This window comes from Hyperolius riggenbachi, chromosome 2, assembly GCF_040937935.1.
Source record: "Hyperolius riggenbachi isolate aHypRig1 chromosome 2, aHypRig1.pri, whole genome shotgun sequence".
Classification (NCBI taxonomy): Eukaryota; Metazoa; Chordata; class Amphibia; order Anura; family Hyperoliidae; genus Hyperolius; species Hyperolius riggenbachi.
In genome coordinates, this window is record NC_090647.1 from 187,290,358 (window position 1) to 187,297,303 (window position 6,946).

The following is a 6,946-nucleotide window of genomic DNA, read 5'->3' on the forward strand; positions in this document are numbered from 1 at the left end:
CATTCCTCTCTGGTAATACTCTTCATAGGGCCCCGGGGACACCTGCATTAGGAAGGAATGTGTCACTAGCAATATGCACCCCCTGCACAGATACCGTCGCACCCCTGCCACGTCCCCATTGGCCTGTCCCAGATTGATCAGCAAAAAAACATCCTTCCTGATTAGTAATGTTAAAAATAAAACGGACAACATGTTAGGGCAACAATTTGTTCTCATAGTGTATGGAGACCTTGAGCTTCTCCTATGGGCAAGCTGTCATTATCTCTACTCATGTGATATTGGTGAAAGGATTAGTGCACACTGTTGTTTTTACATAAACCTTGCTTTCCTGAAAGCAGTAAAAATACAGTCTAAACAGTCATTTCCATGTACACTGAAAAATGAAAATGTGAACCACAAACTTCCTGTGCTCATGCTCCCCCCTGCTGTGCAGCAAGTGGTGGGTTTCTTAAATGCAGCACCTTTCCAATATCAACATCTACATGCCAGCAATGAACAGGCTGAAGATAGTGCATTAACATATAACTTAATTGCCAGCACCAACCACCGTATCTTTCAATATCGCAAAACCTTGCTGTGAGCTGTGATTGTGAGAGTGAACAACCCCAAGCGCTGTAATAACAGTGCAGGAGATTTGGGTGCAGCCGGCGCCACCATAGACCGTAATAGGAATTATGGCTATAGCGGCACACAGTGAGTAACTTCGGCGCCATAAGAGGACGGAGCTAAAGTTACTTTGAAAACACTGTAATAGCTGAAAGCCGAATTACATCATTTCCTACCATCCACGTCGACCTGGAGGGGGAATAGTAATTAATGCCGCCGGGACCTGTGCAGGAGCAGGGTAAGCCGTATATCGGCTGCATCCTGCGCCCAAATCTCCCGGCGGTGATTTCATAGGTACACAAACAAACCATGCACCCCCCTTATATTCAATGTTTACCAGATAAAAAGCACTGTCAGGCGTTACACAACATCTTCTTGGCATCCAATCAGGACTGCTAGCTGGTAAAGACCACCTCAATAAAGCAGAGTACCATTCACAGCGTACCAAAAGTTTTTAAATCAGAGATACACTCACAATCATCCAGAGTTTGACAGCATGTAAAAGTATGTGTGGTCATCAGGCCTGGTCTCCTGCAGCGTGCCACATTAGCCTGCCTTCCATCCAATCCTCATGGTTTTCTGCCTAGGTGTTCTCAGCTCCTTCCCCCACCATGTAGGAAGGGATCGGGAGGAGTGGTAAGCCTCATAACCCATGTCCATATATTGCAGTAGCCCCCATTTTATAAGACTAGCTTGGGTATTCTTTAAAGTAAACCTGAAATGAAAATAACAACTTATGAGTTTATTATATACAAAACAATCCACAAGGGGTTTTAAATGAACAGCAACAGTCTTTAATTCTTCTTAAATGTCATATCATTTGATTGCAGTCGTATGAATAGGGAAACAGCTACATCCCATATGGATTAGTCCCTGAGCAACAGCACTACAGATTGTGACCCATACGTTTATCTTCATACGGATTGTTCGGCCTACTTTGACTGAACGTATTTGTTTGCCTCTGAGGAAGCGGCCTTTGGCTGTGAAACACTTGTCAGGGAATTGTGCGGTGTTGGGATTGGATATCCTATTCATACGACTGCAATCAAATGATATGACATTTATGAAGAATTAAAGACTGTTGCTGTTCATTTAAAACCCCTTGTGGATTGTTTTGTATATATTTAAGTGGAAAGTGGGGTGGAACTGACTATACATTTTTATCCATTCTTGATAAACATTGAGTTTATTAGTTGTTACACAAATACACTTAGTAACATAAAACAAAGACCCCACAATAATGTCTAGCCATCTCACCTGTTCTTGTATTATTATATACACACTCCACTATCCTGCTCTGTCTTGATTGCTATTCTCCCCAGTCCTACCAGCATCCTTCAGTGCCTACAATGTTACCTGGCCAGATGGTTACCTGCAATACACACACCTGATTAGAGTAAATACACAAAATATAACCCAAGCTTGGAGGAGAATGAAGGTCTAAAACTTAACTTTTAATAACTATGTTAAAACCATAGGTTGTTACAAAACATTGGCTGTGATAATGACAAAGCTGTGGATTAAAGAGGAACTGTCACTAAAATCTTAAAATTTAAAACACATACACATGACAGAAGAAATGTCTGCAGCCTCCGCGCTCTGCTGCCCTGGCACGACGAACGACAAAGTAAAATGAGTCATAAATCACTTTTCTCCTATGTTCCTGTCACTTACAATAAGAAGTAGAAATCTGTCATTACCGACAGATTTTGGACTAGCTCATCTTCTCATCTTCTCATAGCGGGTTCTTAGGGTTTTCTTTATTTTTAAAAGCACTTAGTGAATGGCAGTTGCTCCGTCCAACTGCCAACATAGTGTGCAGCAAGCAGGGAGGCTGGCCAGCATCTTTCTGTAAATCTTTTTCAAGGAATGTCTTTATAAAGAATAAAGGCCATGCTGAGAATCCCCTATGGAGAGATGGACTAGCCCAAAACCTGTAAGTTCTGTCAGATTTCTACTACCTACTGTAAGTGACAGCAACATAGGAGAAAGTAATGTATGGTTCATTTTACTCTGGGAGATATGTACTTCTTATTTGTATGTGTTTTACATTTTAAGATTTTTGCGACAGTTCCTCTTTTTAAGGTAATAGTAGCAATAGACCCCTCTGTTAATGTCACTGGGCTATAACCTCACTTCACACTGCAAGAATGATGGTTGCTATAAGAGCCGAAAGGCTGCCATTTTGTTATGATATGATGTTGTATGTTTAGATAGTCTTTTGCACTTTAGGACAGGGCACTTCAGCACGAGTACTTAAAGGACCACTATTGCGAAAATCACAAAATTTAAAATACACGTAAACATATACAAATAAGAAGTATGTTTCTTCCAGAGTAAAATGAGCCGTAAATTACTCTTCTATGTTGCTTCTATGTTGCTGTCACGTACAGTGGATAGTAAAAATCTGACAGAACCGACGTTTTTTGTTTGACTAGCCCATCTCCTCATGGGGGATTCTCAGCAAAGCTTTCTTTCTATATAAAGACACTCCCTGATTTATACATTGATGCTGGTCAGCCTCCCTGCTCGCTGCACAGTTTTTTGGCTGGTGGATGGAGCAACTACCACTCACTAAGTGCTTTTGAAACTAAACAAAACCCTGAGAATCCCCCATTAGAAGATGGGCTAGTCCAACACCTGTCGGTTCTGTCAGATTTCTACTACCTACTGTAAGTGACAGCAACATGGGAGAAAAGTAATTTATGGCTCATTTTACTCTGGAAGAAATGTACTTCTTATTTGTATATGTTTACATGTATTTTCAATTTTACCATTTTTGGTGATAGTGGTCCTTTAATGTACCCCTGGCAAAGCCCCCCATTTTAGGGGGGGGGTGAAACATGTAGGATTTTTCTGTTGGGTGGTGTAACTGTATCCGTCTTGCAGTGTGAAGTGAGGTTATACCCCAGTGACTTTAACAGCAGGGTCCATTGCTACTATCACCTCAATCCACTGCTTTGTCATTATCACAAGAAATGTTTTGTAACAACCTATAGTTTAAACATAGTTATTAAAAGTAAAAAAAATATTAAAAAGTTATTAAAAAAGAAATCAAGACACAGCATAATCATGGAAGGCAAATATAATACAATCACATGGAGACTTTGAGGCACTCTTTATCCTTCTAAAGATGGGTTCAGTGGGTAGACTAGACTTCAAGGTGGGTCTCCCTGAGCGGTCTGATTGGGGGTGGGTGGGAGCAGGAGCAGTGGATTGGTCATCCTTGTTTGGATTTGTTCTTCTCATATGCAATGTTATTATATGATACATTTTTAATTGTCATACTAGGACAACACCACTTCTTTGTCATTTGCTTGCTTGAAACTGTAGAATGTACACACACACACACACACACACACACACACACACACACACACACACACACACACACACACACACACACACACACACACACACACACACACACGACAGCCATGACACAGGTAAAGCAGAGCTATACACCGACCTTGTACCAAACTAAAATGATTAATATAAACATACTGCAGCTTTTCTTTGACATTTTTCTTATCTCACTCAAATTCCATGTTGATAATTTAATAAAGGTTATGTCCAATGAAGAGCAGTCAATCTCCACTGTGTTCACTTGTATCACTGCATCAATTCCTTTAGTACAAAATAAATCTGTCCATAAAGCACAGCTCCTTCTGTACACCTGCTGAGCACACAGGCGTAGAGAAACAAAATCATTTTACCTATTCTATAGCCAAACACTATATATTTTATGTGTGGTGTCATTTTTTATTCACTGTCCTATACTTGGCGGGAAGAAATATATAAAATAGCATGCTTTACCATAAAAACTGCATCTATTATTTAAGGTACCTGACCTTCTCTTCCACTGTGGGTCTTTGCATAGCCAACTAGTCAGCGATCACTTGCCAGAGACAGTTTTCAGAAATATTGCTTCAGTGACATTTAGGCCTTTTTAGCTTTTGACTTTTCAACTGGTGCATTGCTCATGTCAGAGCTAAAAAAAATGATTTGTTCAGTAGAAGCTTAAAATCAAAAAATCACCCAAGTGTAAAAGGAGCCTGAAGTTTATTCCCGTGGCAATAATAAAATGCTTGACAAAGTCGCTGCATAAACTCATACAAACAACTTGACACAGCCTGAAGTGAAACATAGTATAAATGAGCATTTAGTTATTTATTTCTCCACTAGTCTACCTAAGTCCATTTAAAAATGGACTCTAGGTGGTGATACCGCCGCCACCGCCGATCCATTTTAGTGCACATGCCCGCACCCGACCGCCCGTCTCCCTGGCCCGTCCTCCTGTCACAACGGTAGACTGTACTGCGCACCACAGACACACAGACAGGGAAAGATGATGACGCAGGGACAGTTAGGTTTTATTATAGAGGATAACCTGTACAACTGCTAATTTTCAAGCTATACCCAAATCTTGCTACAGATATCCAAATCTTGCTACAGATACCCAATGGTATAAAGTAATTAAAATGTAAAACAACCTGGGTATAGCGTGTATGTGATAGACTTACCTCCAAATAAGAGTCAGGCAGAAGTGAGCCACAGGCACGTTTTTTATTACTTAACTATGACAATTATTATTATTATTGGTTTAAAAAGAACTCAGACATTACATGGTGTTCTACAGAGAGTAAGCGCAAGCGTGAGGTACATAATAATACAGACAATGGTATACACAAAATAATGTAATAATGGTAAATAATACAAAATTGGTAAACAGAGTAATAACAGTGACAAATGTGATGATCAAAATGTACTGTGACACAAAAGAGTGAGAGAGCCCTGCACTTGTGAGCTTGCAATCCAAAGGAGGGATGTCCAAACTTTTTAGACCGAGGACCCTAGGACCCGAGCACCCTATCAGCGTTCTTGAGACTGCCAGGAACTCAAATTAGCAAAATTAAACTCAATTTCTTTTTGCTGATTGCCCCTCTGGACAAGCATTAAGATCTCTGCAAGACACTGCTGCTGGAGCAGTGGCTGTTGCTAACCAGTGGCTGTTACTGCTGCTGGCATAGTTGGGGCTGTTACTGCTGCTGGCATGATAGCAGCTGCTAATCATTGGCTACTACTGGCACAGTGGCAGCTGCTGGCATAATCAGTGACATTTAGTGTTGCTGCTGGTATAGTGGCCGCTGCTAATCAGTTTCCTGTTACTATTGCTGGCATAGTGTCAGCTGCTAATCTGTGGCATTAAGTGCTGCTGGCATAGTGTTGACTGCAAATCAGTGGCTGTTACTGCTACTGGCACAGTGGCAGTTTCTATTCATTGGCTCTTACTACATCTGGCAGAGTAGCACCTGCTAATCATCGATTGTTACTGCTGCTGGCATAGTGTTGACTGCAAATCAGTGGCTGTTACTGCTACTGGCACAGTGGCAGTTTCTATTCAGTGACTTTTACTGCATCTGGCCTAGTGGCAGCTGTTAATCAGTGGCTGTTACTGTTGCTGGCATAGGGACAGCTGCTAATCAGTGCCTGTTACTGCTGCTGTCACAGTGATGGCTGCTAATCAGTGGCGTTTATTGCTGCTGCTGGCACAGTTGTCATAGCTAATCATTGAGGTTTAGTGCTGTAGCTGGCACAGTGGTGGCTGCTAATCATTGGGGTTTAGTGCTGCTGCTGGCACAGTGGCAGATGCTGTTGGCACAGTGGTGGCTGCTGCTATACTGGGGCTCCTCCTCACTCCTCTCACCAAGTTGGAAGTTCTGCCACTCCCCCACCCCACTCTTCCTCCTCATCATGCTCGGGCATCACAGGCACCAACAGTTCTGGTGTCCAGAAAGCCGCCACTCTTTTACCCCAAGTTGCTGTTCTGTCCTCCCACTCCGCTCTCTCTTACTCCTTTAAAGTTTTCTATAGGACTACAAAAAAAAAAAAAAAAAATGACCGCCAAAGTCTACATATGATAGACTTCAGTGGCAACTTTTTTTGTAGACTTGTAGTGAACACTATGGGTCTACGGGAGAGCAGAGGGGAAGAAACATAGCAGTGACTTGGAGTGAGAGAGCTGTTGCCTCCTGGACACCAAGGGATGCAGCACAACTGCCACATTATTACAACTGTTCATGCATGCGGTGTCGCAGCAACAGCCTGCCTGTGGGCCACATAATTAAAAACTAGGAAAAGCTTTGGGGGCCTCTAGAAAAAGGCTTGGCAGGCCACAAATGGACCGTGGGCCGGACTTTGGTCACTCCTAATCTAAAGTAAGGGGGGGGGGACAAGAGGTGAGGTAATTAAAAATAAGTATATCATGAAGCAGTTTGATCTTAGGTTATATTTAGTAAGTAGCACAACTTGGCCAAAGGTTGAAGGAGAATGGCCTTAG

The 6,946-nt window shown here is 42.0% G+C and overlaps 1 long non-coding RNA gene across 1 annotated transcript; it reads right to left on the minus strand.

Annotated features, from left to right (window-relative positions):
- Positions 1 to 1,248: 1,248 nt before the first annotated feature.
- Positions 1,249 to 2,361, minus strand: LOC137544183 (uncharacterized). Its single transcript, XR_011025766.1, has 3 exons — positions 2,281 to 2,361; positions 1,864 to 1,978; positions 1,249 to 1,321 (listed from the first exon to the last, which is right to left on the minus strand). It is a non-coding gene; the product is annotated as an uncharacterized lncRNA (long non-coding RNA).
- Between the last annotated feature and the right edge of the window lie 4,585 nt (positions 2,362 to 6,946).